We start from the raw sequence: 15,437 nt of genomic DNA on the forward strand, positions 1-15,437 counted from the left end.
TAACACTGCCAGCACAACTGCAGTCACTCCTGCAGAGCTGGCCAGAATGATTGAGCAGTGTGAGGATGCATCCAGGTCACCACTCATACTGATGTTCTCCTCTAGACGTCTCTATTTAGACTGTACCTTCAGTAGATCCATTCTTGAGAGTCTGGTTTGAATTTATAAAGATCTTGTGTGCCTTGAATGAGACCATCACCCAAGCTCCTGGGGGTCTTACCTTGCTGACTGGGGTCTCAGCTGCAAAATGCTCTTGAAGATGACATTCACACTGTGGGTACCGGTTCTTCCATCTTCTTCCCTCTTGGATTCTGGATACTCATGCTGGTGGGTTTCCATTATATCTTGGGTGCGGATGGATCTCAGTAGAATTCCAAATGACTGCCTCAACTCATGTTCAGGTAAGGGTCAGGTTCGGTGGACAATCCCCTGCTTTGTGCCTCTAAATGAGTTCTCCGAATCTAGTGCATTTCAGTGTGGAAGATGTGGCGAGGATGGGCACGTGGCTATATCAGCAACCACTCCAGTGACCAACCAACAGATGAACAAACACATTACATTAACATTGTGTTTTCCTCCACAATGAAGCCTTCAACATGGCAGATTTCCTATTTCGAACCCAGTCCTAGTAATGTGGCCATGTGGAGTTCATGAGAATTCAAGGTAATGGCTTTGTGCATTTAATGCAAAGATCTGTCAATATAATTGTTTTATCACCCAGGGTGATCATTCAGTGTACCAAAAATGCCACTTCTAAGCTTTCTAATTCTGTGTCCGATTAGCATTTGTATGCCGCAGCCATGACACGGCTACAGTTTAGAAACACATGACAAACTATGATTTCTGTGTCTGAGTATTCACTGTTTTAACTCCTGCTACTGACTGTCAATTTAGGGCTGGGTAGGCCAGACCTCTTATGACAAAAGGCTCAAGAGTGACAGAATCAGGTTAGTTCAGAAACCGTGGCCTATAGGGTGTCTATCATCCTTCATTACACTCTGAACCCTGCTTTATCTTTATCCTGTTCACACTTGCACCCTCACCATGCTAGTCAAGTGCATGCACCTACAAGAATAAAGAGGTGCACTATTCCCCATGATGTCTGTAGAAATAGCTTGGCACTTTAAATGTTTCGATATTGCTTTGAATGAAAAAATATTGTTTGTATTTAGTAAGAAGGGCTCGCAATAGACAACACACATTCAGGGAGAGAGTAATATTGTGGACATTGGTAACTCAGAGGGTGGTCTCCCCGAGGATTACAAGTAGAGCCCTGAGGGTCACTGTAAAAATTTGTAATTACTTTGTAAAAAGTAATTTTGTTCCTCTGCTTCTCCTCCTTTTGCATCTGATATTTCACCTGGAGACTCCACTAGGCTTTAGCAGGTAGAGTCTCCTAGTGACTGACACAGGACCCATAGTGTTCAGGCTGGACTCATAATTCTGATGTGACGGGTAACTCATGCACCTCTTAATCAAGGGTGCAGTAGAACTGGATAGTTTGCTCAGTTCCTTTTGTATGATGCTGAATTACTTATTTTCTCTTTTTCCACAAGCTGTACTATTTTTAAATATTATGGTTTTTTTCCCTTGTGGTTCCAAGTTATAATTAAGTGCTTCTTTAGTTAAAAGCACTGCCCCTGAACCTACATGTTCTGTATTGTGCTGTTTCTTTCACATTTTAAGCAGTTTCCCCTCTTCAGCGTGATGTATATGAGCTTTTCAGATCCTTCACTGACAGTGTACCACAGACTCCTGCTGGCTGGAATGCTCCCACTGCTGTGCTTCCTAGGTCTATGAGGATGTCTGTCTACAGTGCATGTCAACACCTGGTGAGTTATTCCTTCTCTGTCATCGGTTTTAGAGAGATAACCTATATAGGTGTGTGCTGTAATGATGTTGGCTCTGTGGTTCACTTGGGGATTAAGTGTAATCCATTAGGGGTTAAGGCAGTTTTTAGGTCTCGCATAGGCAACGCATGCGCTGCCTCTAGGAGGCATTAAGTAATTAGTATGTTAGGTGAAACTCCGCCTACTGCCGGCTTATTTCTGTTGCTGCTTGCCATTAGTTCAACTTTAAAACGTTTAAACTTTGTAATTGCTATTGTTAGATGTTTTTTCAGTGGCTGCTGATGCAGTGCTCGCTTCCGTTTAGTCCGGAAGCAGCAGCGCCTAACTACTGTTTTCGTCCGATTTAGTGTTTTATGTCTGTTTGAGGGGAACTTTCTTTTATTTACGATGTGTGCAGCCCAGCAGTGGGCATGAGCAGTGGCAAAGCAGGCTGTTAGGCGGAGCGACGGGACAGGGACAGCACCCAGGCGCAGAGGCATTAAATGTTTGATAAACAGAGCCATCCCTGTGTTACACACATTATCACATGTAAGACAATAAAGCTATGCCTCTGGTTACAAGTTTGGTAAGCTGGCATTTTGTGACCACAGTTATTGCTAATCAATATTTATTGTTACTCAATCGGTGTAACAAATCCCCATCCTTTGTCACAAATCTGCAACAAGGGAGCTACTACAGCACGGAAAATGAAGGAATGAAGGTTCTGGTAACTCAAGTAAAAACAACTATTTGCAATGCAATAGGACTCGCATTTGCAATGGTTTAAGCTATTGGCATTGTAAATGACAATGCAATTTACTTGTGCTAAAAAAACCTTCATAGTGAGTGTTTGGGCACTGCTTGCAAGTTTTCAAAACACATAAATAAAAAGCATTATCCTTTACCACACAAATAGCTCAAAGTCTGGCAAATGCAAGACTTATTGCATTGAAAATGCTTGTTTCCTATTCAACTCTATTGTCAACGTCAACCTGAGGCATCGTGACAGTGGAGTGAATGATGAAGCACCAACCAAGGCATTAATCCAAAGTTTTATTCATGCTTGGGAACAGAGACTGACTTTCCAAGCTGGTAAAAAGAGCCACTGCTGCCATTCCCTGTGGACATCCATTGATGGACATGCGTGTCATGATCCACGTAGAGAAGTGGTTCAAGTCAAAATAAAGAAGCCCTCATTGCAATTTTGATATGTAGCATGATCAATTACTGCTCATATTACAGATTGAAAATCCATGTTTTCAAATCCTTAATGAAGGGCATTTTGCAGTTCTCTAAGTAAATTTGTAAAGGCCGTGAGTTCCAGTATTTGGCAGCTGTGGTGGAAACAACACATCCACCTAGTCTGAGTCCAGCACCCACACAATTTGTTTGCCATACCACTTTTGCAAGGGAACTTAAAAACTGGTCTTAAAAAAGTATATAGAGCAAGTGGGGGCTTACTTATTCTGTATTTGTAGCACAAGGCCAAAAACAATGGTTCTATTAGTCAGTCATACAGTCAGTCAAAATGTTCGTTTATTGGAACAGTAGTCCATTAAACTATTGCAAACATTTCAAAACCTCATTTAAACTCTAATTCGTCTTAAATTTCAGCAATTCTATTGTAATACAAGATGCATAAACTCTAATGAAATATTTCATCTTATTTTTCATTTCTAGTGAATGCGTAGTATGTAAAAAAAACTCAGTGCTTTCTGATACATTTTTTTTTAACAATCTTTATTGATATTTTATATTAAACAGACAACCCATCCCCCTGCCCCCACCCCACCCTAACATAGGCATGGTAATTAAATGAATATATAAGCATAAATATGAACATAGGTCAGAATAAGCAGATAATTTATACACAAATTATAGTTTGCACAGATCTAAAAAAAAAGAAAAAAAAGGCAATTACTTCCTGTACATCCTTGTTTAACCCGTATGTTCAATCCATTGTGCTAAGGGTTTCCAAATTTCAAGCCCTAACTTCTTCCTATTTCGGCCCTTTCGCTTATATATTGCAGTTTCCAAACTATAAGTTGCCAATAAACGTGTTTGCCACTGTTGGAATGTAGGTGGATATAAAACAAGCCAAGCTGATGCAAGACAAATTCTAAATACTGCCATTGCCACATATATCAAACCCCTTGTGTGCAACGGTCGTGTATCAGCACTTACCCCTAATACAATTTCGGCAATAGTTATCTCTATCTTGTTTTGAAAAATTTTAGAGAGAAAAGTGGATATCTCCTGTTTTATAATAAAGAGTTCCTTACAGGCGGCTAACATGTGTATTAGATCAGCTTCCGGTAATGAGCATCTAGGACATTGAGTCCCCTTGCCTGTACTCCACTTAGCTATTTTTTTAGGCGTATAATAGAGTTGGAAAAAAGTCTTGTAGTATTGTGCCTGTAGTTTGGTTGAGATTAAGATTGATTGACAATGATCAAAACCCATCTGATTAAAGGTTTCTGGAATATCTTATAGATCCTGCCAAATGTGGATATGTTTATCTAAATCGTCAGGCAACATGGTAATCAGATTAGTATATATTTCCCCAATTTTAATTGTATTATTTTGTATAATCGTTTCAATTAATTGTATTTTCCGGAATCCGGAGTTGCCACCACCCTTTTTTAATATAAAATCTCTAATTTGTAGATATTTAAAAAAATCGCGATGATCCAAACCAAATTTCTTTTTTAACAGATCAAATGTACTAAACCCAATTGAATTATAAAATGAACCAAGTGTCGTGATACCGAGCCTAACCCACTGTTCCATGCATGCATCGGAAAAGATCTCTGGGAGATTGCGATTTCGATATATAGTTGTATAGTGCGAAAATCTACCAATCCCAAGGATTCTACGTATATTACCCCATGCAATATAGATACCCTTTAAAGTTTTAAACCAAACCTTTTTAAAGTGGCATTCATATGTCAAATGCCAAAGGTTATTTCGCGTCTCTTCACCTAGAATAAGTTCCTGTGGAGTCGGAACCCCACTCATTTCCTCTGATAACGAGGTTGGGGTTAAGAGTGCTCTACTATAGTTAAGAATAGTCGCCCACCAATAAAGTTTAAAATTTGGAAGGGCAAGTCCTCCCCTATCTTTAGGGAGATTGATGAATTTTATGGCTCTACGTAATCTACTGTATCCCCAAATAAAACGAGAGAATATTCCATCAATTTCTTTAAAAATGTGTTGGTCAAACATTAGGCATATAGTTCTAAAAAAGTATCGAAATTTTGGAAAAAATACCATTTTAATAAGATTACATCTACCAATAATGGTTAGCTGTAAATTATGCAGCTTCTTCAGAGCTTGATCCGTTTGTTTCAGTAGTGGATTAAGATTAATTTTAACCAAGTTGTCGAGATTTGAGGTGATATTAACTCTTAAATAAACTGCATTAGTTACTACCCTATTATCACAATAATTAAGTTGGTTATTAATTATAATTTGAGTTTTATTTGAATTTAGTGTATAACCGGAAACTGTTCCACAATTCCCAGCCTTTTGTTCAATTACTTTTATAGCCTCCTCTGGATTAGTTGTTGTTACAGCAATATCATCAGCATATGCCAATGTTTTGGTTGCTCCATTGAGGGTCATTATTGGTCTTATAGCTTGATTATGTTTCCTCCCTTTTCTATTGCTCCTTTACTCAACCATTCTGTCCAGTATGACATGGGTAGCTCACAACCTGCTGCTTCCGAGTCAACTCGAATTAGTGGCTTACAGCCCATCTGGTCATTTATGTGGGATCTTTGGCTACACTGCAAGAATTATTTGTAATTCCTGGGCACCTGAAACTTGTGTGTTTATAGATTAGCTTGCAACAAGACAGTGGCTGGTATTTGCCAATGAGTTTGGATCAACTTTGTTCTCCTTTAGTTTCAGTGGACAAATGAATGCTTCTGTTTATAGCTGTGGCATTGCTGACAAACCAAATTGTGATCACCAAAGGAGCCTAACCGCTCCCTGCCTCCGGGATGTCAAGTCTTGTTTTCTCTCTCTCTTTTCTGGTTGGCCTCCAAATGAAACTTTGCCTATAAAAGAAGTTACTTTATAGGCTTATTGTTCTACTTTGCCTTAGATCTTACTCTACATTTTCTTGAGACATCTTGTATGAAGGGCTGGGATGGGGCCTTTATCCCAGAGAGTGATACCCCATCGGCACACTACAATTTGTTGAAAACTTTATCCACCGTGTTGTGCGTTTTCTACTACACTTAGGACAAAATATTGGGTCAAGAATATCGAGGGCAAAGTAAGGTAAGTTTCAAATAGGGTAAAACAGGAACGCATTTCCGCTGAACCTGCAACCTTTATCAACCTTGAGGTAAAATGACTGTTTCCTAATTTCTAAATGCTCTCCACAGGTGAGGCCAGCACATAAGCATAGGAGAGATACTCATTTTCTTGTAGTTTTTCTTCGTACTCTTTTCATATGTTTAACATGTTTTCTGTTTTTTAAGGCACTCACTTTCAATGAAGTGCAATTAAAACCATCCATTTATCTTTACAGTCAGCTGTGAAGAACATGTATACATTGGGAAACAGTCATTTTACCTTGAGGTTGACAAAGGCTGTAGTTTCAGCCGAAACGTGTTGCTGTTTTATCCTATTTGAAACAAAAAGCAGTCTGTGAATAAATATAAGGTCACTACAGGATCGGGTGCAGGACTTCTCTTTATATGGGGAAAATGGTTTTGAAGTCAAAAGAGATGATCGTGGTATGCCTTTATCCTGCACCACTGGCGGTCAGGAAGCACGACAGACATCCATGAAACAAGAGGGAATATGTATGTACAGGTACACTCTTACTTTCTCAAAATTTTGGTCCTCGATATTTTTGACACAATATTCTGTCCACACAATATTGTTGTTACCGATATTCTCCCAGTTATCTGTATTTTTCACATACATATTTAATCAAATATGCTGATAAATGCCCTACTCATTCCCAAGATGCATTGGTATGGGCATGATTTGTACTGAATATTATTTAGGTGCAAGACAAAATCAGCTGTGTCTCATTTTATATGTGTTTACTGGTGTTTCTAAATTGAATTTTTATGTAACTTTGATTTAAATACCATGTTCCTAACCAGTTTCAAAACACATCATTTATCAAAGAAAGGTGCATTTCTGAATCGTGGAACAAGAAAAAAGCTGACTTAGTACCGACCCTACAATATTTCTCCTAGAAATCTGGACAAAGTGAATTAATGTTTCAGGTGGGTGAATCCTGTAATGGTGGGTTAATGCCAAGGCACATGTTAATGGACGATGAAGCCATATCACACCCACTAGAATCCTTGCTGCACTCACCAAGTTTATTTCAGGTTCTGCAGAGTAGAGTCTCGAGCTCATGTCAGCATTCAGACCTGCCTATCTAAAAGCTCCTGACATAATGCTAATCTGTTTCAAGCCACACCCTCAAATATTTTACTCTTAAATTACCAATTCAGTGTAACAAAATTAGGCATCATCCAACCGAAGGATGGTTAGACCAAATTAATCAAATTATATTATATTTTGTTTATTAAAAATAAAATCAATCCATGTAATGAAGCATCTAAAATACTGATAAGAGCTCCACATACTTGCTTCGCAGCAAGAACTAAAACTAATGATTTAGATTTCTTTTGAAGCCCCCACACGTCAACACCTTGAATCCACAATTACCTACTGCAGCCTGTCCAAGAATCTAAAGCACAAAGTGGTCAAGGAATTGTGAAATAATGCACTGTGTACAACTTTGTAACATAAAACATGTTAATGGGCCTATGCAGCAATCCAAAACAAGAGTACCATAAAGGTATGAAACAAGTACAAAAAAGCAAATCCACCACAAATAGTAAATGTCTTAGTGAACAAGTTACAGACTTGAAAAGCTAGCATTGATCTCACTGTACAACATCAGATGCTTCTGACAGTAAAGAAGAGGGAGCTACAGACTCTTGGTCTTTGGATGGAGTTTGAAGGTGGGCTCACTGATGCTTCAGATTCAGGGACAGGTTTATTATAAGCTTACGTTGTCCTTTCATCCCGCAAGGTACTGCACTCCCTGAAGTGGGATTTACTAAGCCACACAAATCCACCATGTTTGGCTCTGCATGGTTTAGTAAATCCAGAGTAATGCAAGGCAGTGCATTTCACTACCTTGTATTACCTTACAGCAGGGAGGTGTTCTTCCAGTGGAATGTCCACCTAGATTTACAGACCTAGGATTGAGGCAAAATAGTGTGCTTTCCTGACCTCGGAGCAACAAGGAGAAATATTTATTTCTCCTTGTTAATTCTTCTTTGTACGTGTGCTGCATTCAGCAGCACACATACAAAGAGAAAAATGTCTTTCAGGATTTTTTTTGTGCAGGAAAGTTTGCCTTTCTGCACAAAACAATCCTACTAATAATGCAGGCCCCTTCGAACCATTGGTGCAAGGTGCGTTGATGCTATAAAAACACAAGTACAGCAGCGACTGCAGACAGAAGAAATGCACCATATTTCATTCGATATGGCACATTTTGGCTCTCTCTCTCCTTTTCATGCAACTCAGCACAGCCAGTTGTCTTGCAATGTTGCGTGAAATATTGGTAAATCTGGGTGGTGAAAGACTTTTGCCATTTTTCCGCTCATCATGGATGACACTGGGCCAATCCTATGGTTAAATACTTTGCTATAAAAATGTCAAAAGGTTTTGTCCCTTTCTAGTCGGCCTGGATGGCACTATGCTAATCCTATGCTTAACAACTCTGCTAATAAAACAGATATTTGAGATGGGCAGATTCAGAGTGTTGCTTGTGTTGTAGTGTGCTCTATACAGGAGCAGCTTTCGACCTAAACTAGGGACCTATCTAGAGTTCTTTGCTTCCTGTTTTGCAAATATATATACCAACACATAATTAATTAAAGTAATAGAATAAATATTTAAACATGTGTAAAACATTACCGTAAAAATAATATAAACATTTAAAATACAACATATTAAAACAAGCATTTGTAATACAATAGGTCTCGCATTTATGCAGTTTGAGCTATTGACTTTGTAAATGACAATGCCCTTTATTTATACTTTGAAAACCAAAACATAAATAAAGGGCATTGTCAAAGTATAAATAAAAGGCATTGTCATTTACAATGCCAATTGCTTAAACCAGCGTAAGTGCGAGACCTTTTGCATTGCAAATTCTTGTTTTCTTTTGTCTTAAGCACTCCTTGAGAGCGCGTGTTTTTTAGCTGTCTCCCTAGTGTGCGTTTCCTTCCCACTCTGTGTTGCTCTCTTCCCCATGAGCTTCCCCCACTATCTGTTAAGCGCTTGCCTCCGTATGCCTTTCACCCCCCACCCCAGGTTGCTTCCCTCACTCTAAGCTCCATGTTGATTATTTGCCTATTTGTCCCTCCCACCCCACCGGACTCCACGCTGCTCTTTTTCTCTCGCCCATTTGCTTTTCTCCATAAACCCCCACCCACTTACCCCTCTGCACCCCTGCCCAACCTCGCACCTTCGCCCTTCATGTTGCTTCCACTTCCAGGCAGTAATCAGTTTGAAACTGCACATATTTCAGATTTTTATTCTGGTGAATCTGCACTTCAGTGAATTATTGGAATATCAGGGTAGGCAGTTTTTTTTGGGTTCAGTGTGGCATTCCTTTCTTGAGGGTAGCATTAGAAAAGGGAGAAGAAATCTAGGTTGAGGTGGTAGTAAATAAAAATGTGTTTTTGGATGGAGAAGTGCTCTTTGGTCCTGGCCTGATTCTGCATGAGTGAGTAAAATGTCAGAGACTTATCATGACATCTAGTCGTGTGGTAATTAGAAACCGGGGTTGAAGTTGAAGGAATCTTTGTAAGGAGGATGCAGGTGTGAGCTGTGGAATATGTGAACCCTCTGCAGCAGAGATGCATGTTGGTCCAGCTTGATATTGCCAAACGAGTGACATTTCACATACATCGAAACACTGTGGCATATAGATGAACACTTCTGAAACTGCCAACAGATCTGCCAAGTACATGTAACCCAGTTCTGTTGTAGTTTTGCTAACGTTTGTTGAGAAATACCACTGTATTGTTAGATGGAATTAGGGTGCGCTGTGGCTTGTGATCAATCCTTACATTCACCAATGTGCAGGCAGTGACATCTTTGCTTAAATGTTCATTATGGTGAAGGAAACTTAAGTCACAAGGGTTCTTGTTTCTGAAACCCACATATTCCTTTTAAGAAAAAGTGCCCGGAGTTCTGTACCATAACTCAATGTTCTGACCAGATGTGTAGACCGTAGTAATGCTGTTAACAGACTGCACCATAACTACGGACTCGGGCAGCTTCTAGTTTGAAAACACGAACACGCCGAGCTGCAGTATCGGTGACCCAGTATGCACTGTCTGCTTTGGGAAAAAAACATTTGCCACAATTGACAGAAAACCGGGCACATGCATTTCAGCAGCCCTGGCTTTGAAGCATGGAAGAAACAACTAAAGCTGTTTAGATTACTTTACCGGAAGCAGCAATACGTGTGCAGCCTGCAGTCACCAGTTTAAATCCGAGAAGGTAGGACCCAACCTTACATTTTACATTAATATAATTGTTTGAAGTATACAAATCTGTGTTTACGATAAACAGGTATTACCTTCACTTTCCTCCTTTTGTTTATTTGCTCCCCTGTGAAATGGATCCAAAAAAGAACAAGCTGTCGGCGTTGTGCGAGTGCGCGCACTGACTAACGAGGCTTGGCCCGAGGGAGGTGGAAACAGGAGTACGCTGAGGCTGAGCCGAGCTGTATGCACGTGCACATCTCCTGTCCTCGCACACCAGCTGTATTTTATGCTAACGTCTTCAGCCGTACACGTCCACTTGTCCTGTCGTCTGGGCGCGTGCACATGTCCTGCCCCCCTTCCGTAACCAAGTCGACGACAATAGATCTTGCCAATGCGTGCAGCGCAAGCGCTGCGTCGCTAGGCAAGACCTAAAAACAACATATAACATGAATCAACAATAATAAAGATGATATAAAATCTCTCTTACAAACATTAGGAGGGTTAATTTACTATTCCCATGCAATATAGGCAATATTAGGGAAGTTGTTGTACTTTGTACGTGTTAGATTTACTATCCCCAGTTTCATGTGAGGAGTTTCTAATGAATAAATGCCACTCCATTCCTAGTATTATTAGATTTGTCCTTTCTATTGCTTTCTTAGTTTGTCTCCACTAAGATGGATTCTGAATATGCATTACGCTAAGAATATATTGCGATCAGTGATGGCAGATGATATAAAACAAGAGTTAAGAAGATATCCGTGATTGTGAAGGAAAAAAGTGAAGAGTATGAGGTGTAGTTTCTATTTTTGAGTACAGGTTTCTGATTTGGCAGCTTCCTCCCTCTGATTGTCTGCAGTGAATATGGGCGAGGCCAGACGGTCATTTCCCTGGGATGTTGGTAGGGTGGGGGACTTTTTTTCAGTATGGGCTGGTTTTGTAGCAGGGCAGAAGTTTTAAAAGCACTGCAAAGCTCCTTGTATATCCAGCAGTTGTGAGGCAACAATAAAAGTCAAGATAGCTTTGGTGATTAATGTACCTGCAGGAGGGAGATGGAAGTTTTGTCGAGTGGCAACTTTGACTATCAGAGGGTTAATATGCCTGCTGCAAAGAATGTGTACCATGCACATCAAAGAACAGTATTTTATGTGATAACGCAGCAGGTGTCTGCTTTTGTCACAGAGATTCTTTTGTCAATGTGCAGTTCCTAAGTTAATATCTTAATCTAGCACAGTGAGCTATGAAATGCCATCAAAGAGCTGCATGCAAACTGCTTGGTACATGGTAGAAGTTTCTGTTTTTTCCAGGTCTTTCTTTTTTCTGATGTTGCTAAAAAAGTTTTCCCTGGGAATAAAGTTGTATTGTTTTTTATTCTGTGCTTTTATGATTATACTTTGTAATCGAATAAAGTATTATTGACTTGACTTGACTATTAGTAAAGTCAACCCTAACCACTGTGTTAAGTTCTGAATCCTGAGTTTGTGGCTCTCCAGACCAAGCACTCTTAAAAAATGCCTACCAGTATGGATAGTGTGAATCCTACGTCTTGGAGTCCCCTTGTCTTATGGAACATTTTCTATACACTGATTTACACACGTATGATCCATTGATTTTCTATGTGTGTGTGCTCCGACACTCTAAACTGGTATGTAAGGTGCTATAAAGCAGATGACACACATGTGTGAGAGGAGCTATGGAGAGATGAGAGGAACTTTCCAGGGGTGATAGCGAGGAAATCATTGACGAGCCCCAATAAAGACTGTCGTATTGTGGTGCATTGTAAGGTCATCACTTACAATGCTTTAAAAACGAATACAATTGAAAATAAAGACAAATATATTGTTGAATGCGCCATTATTTCCGACATTTCTTGGGGGCAACCCCTCCAAGCCCCACTTTGTAGTGGTCAGGCTTACCGCACTCGCTATTCGCCGTATGGGGGCTGATCTTCCAGGGATGTTTTGGGCTCCCAGTCCAGACCGAATATGGGTACCGTACTTTACCCAGGTCCTAGTGATGTGTCTGGGGTTACCCCTTTGATTTGTAACGGACTATGGGTAGGTCATGTTGGTGAAGAGTGGCCAAGTGCACAAGTACATTTTGAAAGATAATGTTTCTCAGAGTAGTTTGTAAATGTTTCAAAGCAGAGGTGTAACCAAAAAAGTGGGAAATGCGGTCAGGCAAATCTATTCAAAATCTGAAAAGACTTTGAAAATATTGATGAATGTGTCTGGGCGCTGCTGGAGTGGCGGAATTTGCAGCTGCAGAGTGTTGTATGATGTAAAGGTCAGACCACTGAAGGCATCCACAGTAAATACTGAAATCGTTAAATATGGGATGAGCCGTGAAGAATACTCTAAAGAAATGGACTATCAAATGGTAACATGTAATGGTAGGTTTGGTTTATTAATGAATATGTCAAAACATTGCTGCCAAGAAGAACTAATGGGAGATGATTCATGAGCTGGATGTGCAGTGTTAGGCTGGCCATATTTGTGAATGTGTCAGAGCACTGCTTCCAGGAAGAACTAATGTGAGATTATTGATCAGCTGGATGTGCAGGTCTAGCTGTGGTTTATTATTGAATATATGTCAGAGCACTGCTGCCATGAAGAACTTATGTGAGATGATTCATCAGCCGGTGTGGAGGGCTAGGATTGGTTTATTATTGAACATGTGGGAGCACCTCTTCCAAGAAGAACTAAAGTGAGATGATTTATCAGCTGGGTGTGCAGTGTTTGGCTGGCCTTATTTATGATTATGTCAGAGCACTGCTGCTATGAAGAACATATGTGAGGCAGGCAGGAAATGTACAGGTTTGATACTACCCTCCAATCAGTTGTAATAATCAGACAGTATCAGAGTTGAGAATGTCTAGTGATGATGGATCAGGGCACTGAAATCCCAGATGGGAATAAAGGTGTTATGCAGATATGGGGGGTTTAATGAAAAGGAGTTCAGAATCTCTGGACGGTTTAATTAAACCTGAGATTTGCAGAACTGTGTGGAGGAAAACAATAGAGTAAGTTGAAAGGAAAATGCATAAAGAAGATGAATTAAACAGAAGGATCAGAAACTGAAAGAAAATTGCCAGACTCTCTGATTGAGTAGACTCCAGACCTGGGCCAGTGATGTTTAGAGTCTCTGTTTAGTCAAAGTTTATAGAAGAATGTGGAGGTGTGCTGCACAGAATGGTGGAAGAGCGCAACAGTGATCAAGACTGCAGAGCACCCCACTGCACCCCCCTACCATCAGAGTTTAGAGGAGTGCTGCACAGAACAGGAGAGTAGCACATAATCACAAAAGAATACTACTTTATGCTACTGTATGCCGAATGTAGCACTCATAGAAAAAGGAAAAATTCGAAGAAATGAAAACATTTCTCCTCGTAGCACCTCCCTACGCCTCCCCTGGGGAGACGTAGCTTTCTGCTGCATTTCCAGGTTTATGAGTTCTGGTTAATCTAGCCATGTGGCAAAAGCCATGGGTGTTATGTGGGAACACCCACAGTAACACCCATGGTACGCCCCTTTCACGCAAAGTGTTGCGTGTAAAGGGGCAGTATTTCCAGGTGGCTTTCAGTGTCCTCGTAAATATGGGGCAGCAAGATGAGCCACCGGTTCATCGCCGGTGCAAAGGGCTTGTTAAAAAGTCCCACAGTATTCCCCCATTCTGGAGAGTAAACTCGTTATCACTGTATTTTTTATGCAGGAATACCACCAGCAGGAGTCAGGCATTCTAGCCCTCCCTTATTCCCGCACAAAAAATACGGCACACTCAATCGCCCAAGATTCAGAATTAGAGGGAGTAACAAATGTGATGCTGGAGAATGCCAATTAATTTAATATGATATAATGCTTTATTTCATATTTCTGAGGTCTTTGTTAATGGAAAAATCATTTACTTTTTTGAAAAACATGCCTGCTCATAATTTTGGGACAACAAAAACATAGCATCCTGGCAGTACTGTTTTGTGCCATTGTGTGTACAAACAGAATCAAAAGCCTGTTTCTGGTTGACAGTTTACTTTGCAGAAGGATATTTACATATAATTGGCAATTTCTGAGCTAAAAAAACTTTAAATTCAAATGTCTTCAAAGAAGCCAGAGGAAGTCAATTTATTTACCTTGATCGAAAGCCTTCTCAACACACAACCTCACAATATACAGATAAGTAACATCACCTAAAATCACAATTTTATTTAAATAACAAATATCCAAACATCTAAATAATGCTACATTCATAGTCATTTCTTTCATAGTCTCAAGAGCAATGTCATATGTATTCTTATCTGTAATATAATTTGTAATTGCACCTGTCACATCAAGAGTGAGGTCATGAGCATTGCATTTGGTGTGCATGTTATGGATTGGGGTAGTAAATACAACTTGCGAATTTCAGTGTATTTTCAGTTTTATTCTCTAATCATAACAGGTTTTTTAACTATATTTTTAAGTGACGCTAGCTAGCCAATCAGAGACCTTTAGTGTGTGGACACAAGCTAGAAGACAGAAGAAAAAGATCCCTCATCTAATTTCACTTATTTACATTGATGGTGTGAGAGTGGACCTTAAAACTACTGGAAATATTTACATCAACCAAGCAAATGTACTTTCTTGAGTGAATTTTTACCATAATGCCAGTTTTCGTGTATTTTCTTTCAGCTGTTTTTCTCTGTAGCGCAGTAAGAAAGTGGCGTCCTGTGACAGTAAATGGCAAATGACGCTTTTTTAGGTCGAGCTTGGCGGCAGCACGCATGCGCTGCTCTCTCTGCGAGGCATGTTGTAGTAGGGTATGCTGTGGAAGCCTTGTCCACTCTCTGCCCATATTTGTCATTTGCTTTGTGACATTGTCCTTCTTAAATGCTGGCTTCGGATTGGTAAATAGGCTTTTTAGTCCCTCCTTGGTACCACCTTGTCTCCATTTGTTACCTCCAATGGCGACTGGCCCTTTTACTTCCGTTGTTACATGGTGCCTGTTCTTATGTCTGTAAGCACTACTTTCTATATTGCTTTCTCTGGACAGTGGCGGCCACATCTTTGAAATGCAATAGGTC

The sequence above is a fragment of the Lissotriton helveticus genome, chromosome 7 (assembly GCF_964261635.1).
Source record: "Lissotriton helveticus chromosome 7, aLisHel1.1, whole genome shotgun sequence".
Lineage (NCBI taxonomy): Eukaryota > Metazoa > Chordata > Amphibia > Caudata > Salamandridae > Lissotriton > Lissotriton helveticus.